Source organism: Onychomys torridus, chromosome 13 (genome assembly GCF_903995425.1).
Source record: "Onychomys torridus chromosome 13, mOncTor1.1, whole genome shotgun sequence".
Classification (NCBI taxonomy): Eukaryota; Metazoa; Chordata; class Mammalia; order Rodentia; family Cricetidae; genus Onychomys; species Onychomys torridus.
In genome coordinates this window covers 53,305,416-53,320,027 of record NC_050455.1, presented here as the reverse complement: position 1 = coordinate 53,320,027, position 14,612 = coordinate 53,305,416, and the positions used below count along the sequence as shown (strand labels likewise).

Sequence of the window (14,612 nt, the reverse complement as noted above, 5' to 3'; positions counted from 1 at the left end):
TGTAGCTCAGCGGAGAGAATGCTTGCCCAGCATGCAGGGAGTCCCAAGTTTGACCCTCAGCACTCTGGCATGGTGCTGACAGCCTGTGATCTTGGCACTTCAGAAGCTAGGGGCAAGTGCATCAGTTCAAGGCTATTCTCAGCTACATAGAGAGTTGAAGGCCAGTGTTGGCTACAGGGAACCCTGCCCTAATTTTAAAAAGGGAGAGACAGAAACCCTGACCTTTAAAAAGAAACTATGTGTGTATGGTGTGCATATGGTGTGTGTATATGACGTGTGTGTACTCCTGTTCCTGAACATGTGGGTGCAGAGACCATGGTTCATGTGTTGGTCGTCACCTTCCATCTCGTTTTAGACATGACCTCTTGTTCCTCACTGTGTACACTGGGCTCCTGGGACCTTTGGAGGATTCTTCTCTCCATCTCCTTTTGCTCCTAAGAGTGTGGAGGCATTTCACGTGGGTGCCAGGGATCAAACACCAATCCTCATGTGTGTGCAACAGTTTACACACTGAGTCACCTTCCTAGCCCCAAATTCTGACGTTTTCTGAAGGAAACAGACTTGCTTGGACTGATGGGTCATAATCACAGCCAAATGAAAACCATAAAAGCCCAAAGCCCACTTCTCTGTATCTGACACCTGCACCCCCAAATGGGGGGAGGGGGGATTTGGGAAATGCTTTCATATCCACCTCAGGAAGCACCATCAAGGTGATACGAAGCCTAGTTCTACCCAAACTAGACACTGCTAGCACACAGCAAGCGTTTGCTGTGCAAGCTGCTGTTCATGGCTACCGACAGCAACCTGAAGGGTAATCTAATTCATGTCAAGGACAAAAGTATGCTCACTGCACCGGGAGTGTTAACAAGAAAACTGAGGCCAGGTGTGGAGGAAGGATCAGGAGTTCAAGGTCAGGCTCGGATTCAAAGTGAAGCGAGACCAGCCTGTGCTATATGAAACGCTCTAAAATGGTAATGAAAGTAAAGAGGTTAGGGAGCTTAACCACTTACCTAATACATAGCCATGTTCGCCATCAGAGCTCAATCATTAATGCACTCTAGGATCTAAACTAGGGAGATCTGGGCTCAAGACTCGCGTCAGCCACTGGATTCAGGACAGGAAGAATTAATGTCTTGAAATCCCTGAGTCCCAACTCTACAAAAGGGAGGTGGTATCTACCTCCCAGGGCAACAACGTTACAGTGGGAGCCACGCAGAACTGCACAATACAAAAGGGGGAAAGAGCTGCGTGGAAGCTTTCAAAGAAAACCTCCAAAGCTGCACAAAGGAAATCCAAAGGAACATTTACTCCAGCATAGAAAACCATCAGCATTCCATTAGGATCTGAACACAGGATCCCCCAAAGGGCCCAGCAAAAACCACCTTATTCCCAGCTGTTATGCCTGCTCCTTCCAGGTGTTCCCCTAAGGTGTCCCAGATGCCAGGCACCTCTTAGAGCCATTTAGGGCTGACTGAAATCCTTAGGGAAAAGACGCTTCTCCACTCAGAATCGGGGGCTCGCTCGCCTGAGGGTTTTTCAAGCCAGTATTAATCACCTAGGTTTGAATTACCATTTTTTTCTTTCCATCGAGGGAGCTGCTAATTTATTCTGGTCTCCACACATAGGGCGCCCAAGCCTCCAGCTCCAGATGCTGAACAGTTCCCATTCACTCTGTCTTGTCATTTTCCATAAACAAAACCTTTCAGCAGCTTTTGTGAGCTCAAATTTCACACACACACACACACACACACACACACACACACACACACACACACACCACACAGTCTCAGCCCCTTCAAAAAATAAACAATAACGAAAAGGAAAACACAAACAGGAAACAATACTGACTAGTGAGTCCATGTCCTGTATAGAGGCCCAAGGGCCTCTAAGCTCAGGCCCAGCAAAGGTAATCACACTCACAGCTGCAGAACACTGGGCTCCATAACTCCTTAGACTTCCCATTCCTGAGACTGCTATCATGGCCCCTTCCACACAAGGAACTCGGGGGGGTGTGAGAGGATAATCAACAGGCTAAAAGCCTCTAGAGCAACATAATCATACCCCACCTAACAAGAGAAGCTTCAAAGCCTAAGGCACTTAGGTGCCTTCTGCTACATTCCAACCAAACGGGAAAATTGTTTTTGTCTGTGTGTTTGAGACAGGGGCTGGCACATGGGGGCAGGGGCTCAACTTGATATGCTCTTGCTGCCTCCGATTCCCAGCTGCTAGGATTACAGATGTACTGGACCACACTCAGCAATGTTTACTCTTTCATGGCATTGCACGTTGAGTTGAGTTGGATTTAGCCCTGCCAAAGTGATTTAATCATGTAACTACGACATCCCCTGGTGCCATTCCTCTATGGCAGACCTCTCATGGAAGTCATCCCAAAGATGGTCCACTGATGGTCCCTTCCAAATTCTCTCTCCAATGGCTATCCTTTTTATAAGTGTGTGTGTGTGTGTGTGTGTGTGTGTGTGTGTGTGTGTGTGTGTATGTGTGTATACACATGCTGCTAGGAAAGAGCCCTGGGGGCTTATGAGTACTAAGCAAGCAGTCCACTGCTTTGTGCTAAAACAACTCAACAGTCAAGGGAGACGATACCACACGTTGAAATCCAAAAGGTATGCATCCAGAGTGTCTCCGATTTCATTGCTTTGTTTCTGCTTTTTGGAATATCTGCACATTCACAGTCAACATCTTGAGGATGGGACTCTAGTCTACACACAAATTTCACTCACGGAACATGTTACTTTTATGTTCAAAGCCTGGAGGTAATTTTACACAATAATTTTAATAATTCTGTGCATGAAACATTTCCAGACTATTCCAATTTCCCAGCTTGTGGAAGGCTGATGCAGCATTTTAGCTTTTGCTGGTTTGGGGTTAGAGATGCTCAACCTACAGCGGTCAGGATGGGAGAAAAGGCTAAAGGGGCCTTTCTGAAAGTCAGTCAGTGTTACTCAGTCACAATTAAAGTAATTGCCTCTTGGCCAAATCCCATATCATATTACCCTAGAATTCCATGGAGACATGAAATCTCGGCTTCTAAAAGTTCACCCCAGGTGAACCGGCCCTAGAAACTGCTCAGTTGATGCTGGCTCTATGTTTTCCATCTCTTCAAGCTCCTTCTGGAGCCTTGGAGCCTCTGGAATCCTTTCCACTATAGATTCCTGGGGGGAAAGTAACAGAGCACAAACATGCAAAGAAAGCAAGCCGGTGACCAGTAGGAGGTGTGTGCTCCACCATTGGCTGTTCACACTCTGGCCACCAAGAGACAACCCTTAACTCATGGGCTGAGTGAGCCATATATAGGATATTCGGATACAAACCTTAAGAATTTGTTAAAGGAGGCTGGAAAGACTGCCCAGTGGTTACACTCTTCCAGAGTTTGGCTCCCAGAACCTATGTCAGGCAACTCATAAGAAGCCTGTATCTCTAGTTCCAGGGGGTTCAACTCTCTCTCTTGGCCTCTGAAGGCACCTGTATACATGTGGCACAGATGCACACGGGCATATAGATTTAAAAACAAATAACAATAAACTGTTTTACAAACGGGCTTATTAAAGAGTCTTAGACAGGGGCTCTAATGGAACCACATGTTTACCATCTCCCCAGCAAAGGATTTCAAATACTGTAGCACCCAACTCCCCAGTGTGGATGGGCCAGAAACCTGAAGCAAAGGTAACTGCTCTGTGGTAGTAGACAGACAGACAGCCAGGAGGAAGGATGAATTCACTGTGCGTCTCTGTTCTTTGATCTGATCCCAAGCCAGGACAGACACAGCTAGACTCAACGTTCAGGGCAGTCACACAAGGAGGTCAAAGGCACATGACTACCACTGAGGCTACATTTCCCTCTTCTGTTGCTGACTGAGAACTGTATCCATCCGCAAAGGCTCCCTTTTAATCCAGCCTAAGCAACCCACTGGGCACTTTTCTTGAGAATTCCTCTCCTAGCACTCATGACTGAACCCACAACACATGTACAGGCTGCATAAGATGATAAGGCACACGGCGACTTTTTTTTTTTTTAAATCTCATGTGCGTCATCTGGAATTCTGTTTTGAAAACAAATTCTGCAAGCAAACCTCCCCCACCCACCCCCACCCCCCCACCCCGACAAACTCACCCTCTTCCCCAAGTACAGCCTGTTATGCATGCGTGACAGGCGCCCCACAGCGTGGAACTAACCGCACTGTATGTGATGCACTCTGCAGAGCTGTTACTGTAGGTAGAAAATCATTAACAGTACAGTGAGAGTGCTTGCAGCCATCCAGAGCAGAGGCCAAGCTCAGCCAGGAGAAACAAAAGCCTCCGCTGCCCTCAGCCTCCCAGACTCCAGTCCAGACGCCATCCTACGCTCTGGGCATTTCAATGCGTCCTCAGCCACACTGCGCCACACACATGCCAGCACAGAGGAGTGGTAAGAACAAGTCCCCTTGAGCCATCTCTGCCCATCAAAGCTGGGAAAGACAGGCTTACCCCAAACTGCCCACCATGCCCACCCTCCTCACACTCAGTAATTCAACAAAATGCAAACAAGAGCAGCCAATGAGAGCGGAGAGAGGTACAGGGTTTAGGAATGAGGGCTTCATTGTTTATGTAACAGAACATGTTCCCTTGGAACTCAAAACCTCATGTGAGCCAGACCTTGTGGTGTGCACCCATAATCCCAACACTCAAGAGAGACACAGGAATGTTCTCAGTTTGATACTGGCTTGAACTACATATCAAGACCCTGTCTCAAAAGCAAACAAACAAAGGTTTTGTACTTCCATAGTGCCTATGCTGTGGGATGTCTTTCTGTATGCTGGGAAAGTGTTGCTCCCATTGGCTAGTAAATAAAGCTGCTTTGGCCAATGCAAGAAAACTTACAGCCAGGCGTGTATTCCCAGCAAGATAGAGCAACACGATGCTGGCAGACCAGGAATGCCACAGCCACGTGGCAATACATAGATTAATAGAAATGGGTTAATTTAAGATGAAAGAGCTAGCTAGCAAGAATTCTTAGCCAAAGGCCATACAGTTTGTAAACAATATAAGCCTCTGTGTGTTTACTTGGGACTATGTGGCTGCGGGACGCCAGTGGGGAGATTCATCCCGACCACAGGGCCAGGCAGGACTGGAGAAACTTCCAGCTACATGCCTCTATCAGTGACTCAGAGGCCACAATGTAGACCTCTGAAGTGGGAAACTCACATCTATCACCATCAAAACAACTTCAAGGAGAAGGCTCTCCCATCTGTTCAGCTTTCTGGGAGAAGAACTTGACCGCCAGTCATAACAAGGAATGCTGGGATGAATATACGGATGTGGTGTCACAGCTCCTACAGTTGAGGCATGTGGCAATCTAAGAAGTGACAGCTGGTCACCCCAGTCAACTCGGTGGGAGCCAGCATGCCATAAGAGAGACGAGAAAAGAGTGACGTGGGGGGAGAGGAAGAAGAAGTAAGCAGGTGTGTGGGTGGGTGGACCTACTGCCCAATGGTCAGCACTTTCCACAGAGTGAAGAGCAAAACGAAGTGGTGGCTAAAAGGGAACATGGTTTTTTGGGTTTTTTTTTTTGTTGTTGTTTTTTTTAGATTTGTTTTTTAAGGGCTTGAGAGATGGCTCATCAGTTAAGAGCACGTATTGCAAAAGACTTGAGTTCAGTTCCCAGCATCCAAATAGTGGCTCACAAGCAACTCTAACTCCTCCAAGGGGTCTGATGCCCTCTTCTGACCTCTGGGGGATTCTGTACCATGTGGTGCACATACCTATACTCAGGCATATACACACATACAAATAAAGATTTTTAAAAGTAAAGATTTTTAAAATTGTTTTTATTTTATGTGTCCGAGTGTTTTGCTTGCACGCTTACCTGTGCACCACACGCATGCAGTGCCCATGGAGGCTGGAGAAGGGGGCCAGATCCCCTGAAACTAGAGTTATACACAACTGTGATCCACGATGAGGGTGCCAGGACTGGGCCTAGGTCCTCTACAAGAACCGGTGCTCGCCGGGAGCTGGTGGCGCACGCCTTTAATCCCAGCACTTGGGAGGCAGAGGCAGGCAGATCTCTGTGAGTTCGAGGCCAGCCTGGTCTCCAAAGTGAGTTCCAGGAAAGGCACCAAGCTACACAGAGAAACCCTGTCTCAAAAAACAAAAACAAAAACAAACAAACAAAAAGAACCAGTGCTCTTAATCGCTGAGCCCTCTCTCCAGCCCCAGAACGTGGAATTTGGGGAGCTTTTAAACTTACAGCACGTAAGCGCTATAAGGCCTGTTTTGTGCCATTTGGAAGGCTCTCGGGAAAAGAAGGAACAAAGCTAAGGACTTCCCTCAGACAAGGCAACAGAGAGGGACCAAGGGCAGGAGTGACATCCTGGAGATATCACCTCGGAGGAGGTGAGGACTGGAGACAGGGAGGGGCCCAGCCTGAGCTGTTTGCAGGGAAAGACAGACCTCAGGGTTAGAAAGATGAGGCTGTCCTGCCAACGCCATGCTTCCCTTTCTCAATGTCATAAAAAGCAAAGACATCGGTCAATAAGGGGAGTGAAAAAGTACAAGGTGTGAGCCGGGCGGCAGCGGTGGTATGCACTTTTAAATCCCAGCACTCGGGAGGAGGCAGAGCCAGGCGGATCTCTGTGAGTTCAAGGCCAGCCTGGTCTATAGAGCGAGATCCAGGACAGGCACCAAAACGACACAGAGAAACCCTGTCTCGAAAAACCAAAGAAAGGTTAAAAAAAAAAGTACAAGGCATGAGATGTTCTCTCCAAATTGATAAAATCACCAAAAAGTGTAAGACGACACTTGCCAGAGCAATGCTAGCTCTTCTTCGGAGCCACCAGGGTTTCTGGAATACTAGGGAAATCCAGTCTCACCAGGGCTGGAGTCCAAGGGGCCTAGGGTTATTTGTGCTTCCTCCTAAGAGGGGACTCTTGAAGTCTGGGCGAGCCACAGGGAGGTGTCCCAGAGGCTGCCTGTGTTGAGTGGGGCAGAGGGTGAAGTTGGGCTCACACACGAGTATGCAGAAACACAATTTTCAAGTGGGAGTTTCAAGTAGGAAAGGAACGCAAGACCACCGACTAGAATAAGACCTCAGGTCTATGTTCTAGAACTTACCAGAACAAGGAGGTCGAAAGAGGCTCACTGCCATGTGATGTGGATTGTTGGCGCTGAAGAGGTCAGGGGTCACAGAGTGGAGTGTAAGTGCACACAGAGGCTTCCTGGAGGAGTGGAGCTAGCAAGACACAAGAGGGAGCCCTGTGTATAGCAGGGCAGGGGCGGGAGGTAGGCACAGCGGCCAGGAGGCCCAAGAAGGGAGACAGTTAGTGACAGAAGGAGCAAAGGGAGGTGAGGCTTTCATAGAGAAGAAGAAAAACAGGAAAAAAAAGGAGAAAAGATAGGCTGTGAGCTATACACACGACAGGAAGGGAACCTCCAAGGAGTGTCTTCAGAAACAGCCAGCTCAGCTTCCAAGAGAGCAGAAGGTGACAGAACACTTAGGAGACACCCAGGATGTGGGAACTGTGCCACATCCAAATAGGAAGAGACGGAGACCCAAAGGAAACAAGGAATGAATGGCGGCGACAAGAAACTACCACCAGAGCGGGGACACTGGTTTGCTGGGCAACAGAATGCTGGCTGGTGTACCCAGTCTAAACGGGCTTCATTTGGAAAGCTACACCAATCTGAAGTCTCTACCACAGGAAAAACCGGAGGATCCCAGGGCAACAGCTACTTAAGAGCTCACTCAACGGTGTTTGGGCAACTGACCAGCAACTGACCAGCGAGCCTGTAAGTACTTCCGTGCTATGCACTCCTTCCTACCCAGGGAAGGATGACCGCTTTCAGCCAGTGCCTGCTACCACTAGAGGGCGAAACAGGTCTGAAACATGAGCAATTCCCAGGCCTTGGTTCCCTACAAACCACGCTCTAAGATGGAACAAAGCAAGTTGAAAATTCTCTCAAGTTCGAAAACTTTGTTCATGTCGTTTTCAGATGACATGAAGTATTGTTAAAATATACGGAAAGACGTGTGGGTGGGTGGGGGGGGGGCAGGTAGAGAAAAGCATCTCAAAGGCTTCATTTCTAGACAACGGCTTATCTCTAGGAAAAGAAGAAGGGTGTAAAAAGACCACAAAGGGCATGAATGTCGTGTTAGGCAACAGTCACACCACCAAAGAATTTCCACGTGCTGACATCGTTTTCAAATGCCTTGAAAATTAAAGTATATAGGAGGCATAACTGAGCAAAACTTGAGAGAGAACAGAACAGAATCTGTCCTCTCTGTGCAGCCCAATCTCCATCCCTCAGCAACAGGACTCCAGCTCACCCCCTCTATGTTAGGCACTCTCCCTGGGGATAAAAAGACTCATTGGCTTCCCTCAAAGAAGGAAATTAAATCCAATTGTCCTTCAGGACTCTTGGATCCTGGAAGTCTTGGCTCCGTCCTCCTCCGCTAAGCGCATTAGTATGCAAATTCTGGTCTTCAGTTCTCTACCTGCCAATCACATCCTATGCTCTCTAATCTCTAGACTCCTTCCCAAAGTGGGGAGGAGTCACGGGCAGGCGAGGTCTTGTGATTCCAACAGCAGGGCTTCTTCCTGATAAACTGAGTGCTAACAAGTACCTGTGGGCATTTTCGCCTCTTGACAGAAAGCTTCACACGCACCGAACATCTGCCTAGTCTACACTCCAAGCTACATACATGCCGTTTAGAAACCGGTTCAGGCAAATGTGGTGATGACGGCCCGGGAACAACAGGCTCAAAGGAGAGAGGTGCATCTACTGAAGGAAAGGAAATTTCCTAGTAGGAAGGGTTACTTGTCAAGGGGCAAAGACCTCTGGGCTGAGCAGTGTGCTCAGGGAGTTGTATGAAGTACCTCATTCCATCTCAAAACTGTCCCTGAGGACTACCCTAGCTCCTCTGTATTCCGCTGCTTGACCCAAACAACTGTCTTTACAGAATCCAGTCCAGCTGGCTTGAAGGAGATGGGGGATAGTTCCTGGGCCTAGAGTCCTGAGGAGCTGGAAGGTGGGGTGTGTGTGTGTGTGTGTGTGTGTGTGTGTGTGTGTGTGTGTGTGTGTGTAATTAGTTTATTTGTTCATCACTGGGACAATATACCGGACAGAAGAACTTCAGGTAAAGATACAGTCCAACGTGGTGGTGAAGGAATGCAGAGCTCATGGCAGTGGGAGCACACAGCTGAGTTCTTCACATCTTAGTGGGTCTGGAAGCAAAGACCCTGACCAAAAGCAGTTATCGCCTGCAAAGGCCACTGTGCTGGCGGCTTTGATGGCCACTTGACACAAGCTAGTCATCCGAAAGGAGGGAACCTCAATTGGGAAAATGCCTCCACAAGATCCAGCTGTAAGACATTTTCTTAGTTAATGATTGATGGAGGCGGGCCCAGCACATGGTGGGCAGTGCTATCCCTGGGTTCTAAAAGAACACAGGCTGAGCAAGCACCCCTCCGTGGCCTCTGATCAGCTCCTGCCTCCAGGTGCCTGCTGTTTTCAGTCCCTACAGTGATGGGCTACCATGTGCAAGTGCAAGTCAAATAAACCCTTTCTCCCCAAGCTGCTTTTGGTCAGGGTGTGTTTCATCATCAGAGCAATAGTGACCTGAACTAAGACACCACCCCCATTGACCCTCTTCTGCTAGCTATGCCTCAGTCAAAGGTTCCACAACCTCTCTAACCTAGAGACCAAATGTTCCCACACCCAAGCCTATGGAGGCACTTCCCATGGAAACCTAGCAGGGACCATTGAGAGATGAGGAACAGCATCCTTGGGCAAGATGTCATGACCCCAACAGTCAACAGGTGGAGGGGAGGCCTTCAAAGATGGACAAATGGGCTTCCAAGTGTCCTGTCTGCTAACTCCAGAGTGACACTCTGCTGAAGGTAAGGTTAAAGTGTGGGGGCCCACAAAAGCTTCCTAGTGAGATCTGAGCTTGCTTCACACAGCAGGGCTGCATTAGGGGACGGTTTGACCATGTGCATGGTCACCAGGTGACTGGGATAGTTTCAACTTGGCTGTGCTGGGGGAGATCTTTTGCTCCACCCCTTGGCATTCCTTTAAAAGCCCTTTAGTAGAGACAGAAGGGGCTGGTGGGTTTGGACCCAAGCCCTCATGAGGCTATCCTGTGTTTCTGTCTCTCTCCTCTATAGTTCTATCTACATATTTCTCACTTCTCCCTCCTCAAGAGTACCCTGGGGGAAAAAGAGGGAGCTGGTCTCCCCATTAAAGGAAGCAGTAACAACCAGAAGACAAGCTGCGGTTCTCAAATCTACCTGCTTCTTAGACAAACCTAGGCCTACCAACATCTGTGCCTACCTGCCACAGCCAAGACAGTTAGGAACGCTGGTGTGAGCTGCAGAAAGCCTGGACCTTACCAACAGGCTGGAGACCGGAATACAAATTCTGGCTAGTCATTTGGCCAAAGCAGACAGTCCATAGTGATGTCCCTTAGCAACTTTCTGCCACTAGGAGCTGGTTCAGAACCTACCTGGTCCACCCAAGCAAGCGGGGATATGGACTGAATTTTGTAGAAATACAGTGTGGGTGCAAAGGTACTGTGGCAACAATTCATGAAGGAGTCCACAGGAATACAGTAGTAAATGACTCCAAACTAAACCTGATTCCAGGGAGCCATCAGAGCAGACTGAGGACAGGAAGGGACATCAGAACAGAGTGGGTTTCTATCTTAACATGTGAGAGACAAAATTATCCCCACCTTCCCTCGGCTTTCCCTATGGTTCTGGTACTTGGGAAAGGTGAGCAGGGAGGGGGTAAGGCAATTCTTAACAGCTGATGAAAAACCAAACAAAACAAAAAGGAAAAGAAAGACATTTGTTTGTGTAGACGAGCTATTTTAACAAAACTGCTCATGAAGCAGAACTTCTAATTATAACATCAGGAAATAGGGGTTTTCTGTTAAAGCCCCAAGTTCACTAACTCTGTTTTCATCTTTATTTGGTCCCAGACACCCAGGCACTTGAGAAGTGAGGCTTGGTATACAGGAAACCAAGACAACTGAATGCAGAGAGGGGGTATATTCTTAATCTGGTGTGTTTACCAACAGACCTGGGCCTTACCAACTGCTGGGTCCCAAAGGTTTTTGTTTTGCTTTGGGTATGTGTGCGCATGTGCCCATACGTAAGTGTGCAGGGCATGTGCAGGGCAGAGGTCACCCTCAGCTGTCATTCCTCAGGAGCTGCCCACCTTGTTTTGAGACTGGATCTCACACTGAACCTAGGGATCGGTGATTAGGCTGGGCAGGCTGCCCAGCAAGCCTCCAGGGTCTGTCTGTCTCCAGTGCTATAGCACTGGGATTACAAGTGCATGCAGCCATGCCCAGTTTCTCTCTGTCCATACCTGCTAAGGATCAAACTCAGGAAGGTCCTCATGCTTGCAGAACAAGTACTTTATTTACACCTGACCTCTCTCCCTGTGGCCCCTACTGAGTCACAAAGTTTACTGGGATGGTTCACTGGAATTTTTTTATAATTCTATGTGTGCTTCTGGGTCTGCTTCATGAATGAAAAAGTGAGCCCCTTGAGTCATGTTAGAGTCTAAGACAACGAGGCCATGCGTCCTTGTGGTGCGCGCGTGAACACACACACACACACACACACACACACACACACACACACACACTCTTGCTGGGCTGTCACTCACACTCACTACACATGTGTACCAGGGGTTGGGTGGGAGGGCTTATGCAGCAAAGGCAGCCAAGACCCTGAGGTTCAAAAGCAAGGCTTCTACTGCCAGCAACAAGGGAACTTCCCTGTTCAAGTCACAGGTAAAGGTTCCAGATCCCTAGGGAAACAGTCAAAGGCATCCAGGAAGTAGTGAGGTTGATTATTCATATGTACAGACCTGGTCTCATTAGCTTATCATTGTTTTCTACTATATGGCTCCCGAATAATAAGAAAAAAAATAATAATGGCTGGCTGCTTCCCAGTAAATAAAGACAAATGATGAGTAGAAATGTGCCTGACTTCCAAACTAAAACACGGACCCAAATCACATTTGAACCCAATAAAAAATTTAATTGATTGCATATTATCTTGAACATAAATTATTCTGAATAGAAGTAAGGAAGGGAAGTTTTCCTGCTTCGAAGCCACCGAGGCTGGATATGCCCCTACATTCTCGGTAATGCACATAGTGATTTACAATTAGTGTCTGGGTGAGCTACAGTCTATCTGGAAGAAAAACAAGATGTGTAGAAAAGGAAGAGCTGGTTTTGCTTTGGACTAAGAGCTGCTTCATCCTGAGAACCTCAGTCCATTCCTCTGCTATGTACCAAGCCTTGCCTTTCTCCTGGGTAGAGCCTGGGATTCCCATCCAGGTGAAAGCAACCCCTCCTCTCCCTCATCCCATCAACCAAAAGTCTTGCATGACAGCAGGTGGAAAGCTGACTGTTCAAGCCCTTTCCTTGTCTTGGTCCTCATCATCCTGCACACGGAGATCAGATCAGGAGCAAACATTTCTGAGTCTGCCCAGCTCAATCCCAACACTCACCAGGGCAGGGCACATCCCCTTAGTTCCACATTACAAACTCCACTTACGCTACATTTCTCCAGGTTACAAGCTTTGGCACTGACAAAGATTGCTGTCTTTTGGTCCCCTCTGCCAACTCTTCTGCTATAGAGCTTGCTCTGCTGGGGGCACACCTACCTTGACGCCAAATCAGTGTTGTATGAGTCTCTCCAGAAGCTCCTTCCACGTACAGGGTTCTGAGACCCACACTCCAGAATTCTGCTGCAGGAATCTGTATGTGGGATGACTAATCACAGCTCAATCTAAGCACAGGAAAGTCCACGCCACCGAGCTCTAAAAGATCACGTTATGATAATAAGTCTGATTCTCTAATTCTATAAAATGAGATGATTTGATGAACAATCCAGTGACCCACAGAAACCTGTCAAGAGTCTGTTTATGTCCCTATGTTTTTACTCAAGTGTAAATAAGAAAGCCATTCTGAGAAGCTTTCTGGACCAGGCACCATGAACAAATCATCAGTTGGTCACTGTTCAGCCAGGATGCAGGCCTAAATTTCCCACAGTCCCAGAAGGCATGCTATGGGGTGTGCCTGGCTTGTGAAGGCACAGAGTTTGGGAAAGGTTGGCACTACCGGATATGAATGAGTTACCTAGAAAGCTTCAGCCAACACCTACATTTCGTCTCGGGTGCCCACCTCCATCTCAAACTTAGAGCTCACATGTGTAGGGCTTCCTAGAGTCTGCCAAATATACGTCCTGCATTGATTATTCTCATCTATTAATAGCGGGGAGGACATGCCATTCCAAGGTCTCTAATGTCAAGCTTACACACCAAAGTGGAAGTCAAAAATCCTCTCTATTAATACTGCACATGGAAGTGTTCCCATCGACGGGCTCAGTCTGGTTTATTTCCCACTGTCCATTTTGCTGTATAACATAGACAAGATGGACGTCTCACTGCTGAAGCAGATATAAAACAGAGCAAGGAAAGCGCAAGTCATTCTTCAAAGGTCCAATAATAGAATCCCAGCTCCTCGTTCTCAACCCAGACCAAGTCTCTTCCTCCATCTTACTAAAAGTAAGAATCCAGTATTTCTTATGAGCATCCCATGACATGCTTTTAAGTTCATCTTGGGAGGACTCCCAAGTATCCCTGAGTACTTTAATATCCTGCACTAATGAGAATCAACACAACTTAGTTCTCTGGACTTCCTAAACAAACCTTCATGAGAATTCTCAACTTGATAGCACCTATCCTAAGACTGCTTTAAAAAAAAAAAAAAAAAAAATGATCATTAGCATGCAGGAATTCCATTCCCAGAAGGAAATCGAATTCTGTGACTTTTAAGTTCATACTGTGTGACTAGAATAGAAAAAGAGGAAGAGAGAGGAAGAGACAGACAGACCAAGACCAATCAGCTAAATAAATTCATAATGTAGACAGCTTAAAATGCAGTCTACCACTGCAGGAGACAGAACACTGGCCCCAAGAGATGTCCACATCCTCAGCCCGACTCTGTGACTCGGTTAGATGACATGGGAAGGCGGGATTCAGCCTGCAGAGGAAATTGAAGTGGCTGGTCAGCTGACCTTAAACCTGGAAGATCATCCTTGGTTAGCCAGGTAAGCATGATGTAATCATGACAGTTCTTCAAAGTCGAAAAAGAACGCTAAGGAAAGGGGATGGAGAAGGCTGTAGCCATGACAGTGCTCAGAGACTGCACTTCTGTCCCTGAACTGGAGAAAGGGACCCCGGAAAACAGGCACACCTCCAGAAGCCGGGCAGGACAGGGAGCTTTCTCCTGGAACCCCGGAAAGGAATGCAGCCCCCAAAGCACTTGATTTTAGCCTAGGGAACACGTGTGCGCGCGCGCGCGCGCGCACACACGCACACACACACACACACACACACACACACACACACAGAGAGAGACAGACAGACAGACAGAAAGAGAAAACCTGCAAAATAATGAATCTGTGTTGTTTTCAAGCTATTGCATCTGCAGACATGTGTCCCAAGGCTGAGGAACACATCTGTGAGTCCACACAATGTCTAGGGAGTCTTTCTCCATGAACCAGAATGATTTCTGCTAATCTATGTCAAGTGCTA

General features: G+C 47.7%; 1 protein-coding gene across 4 annotated transcripts in view; it reads right to left on the bottom strand.

The window, feature by feature from the left end:
- Nedd4l (NEDD4 like E3 ubiquitin protein ligase) overlaps positions 1-14,612 on the bottom strand; it is a 328,817-nt gene that overhangs the window by 251,671 nt on the left and 62,534 nt on the right. The window lies entirely within an intron of this gene.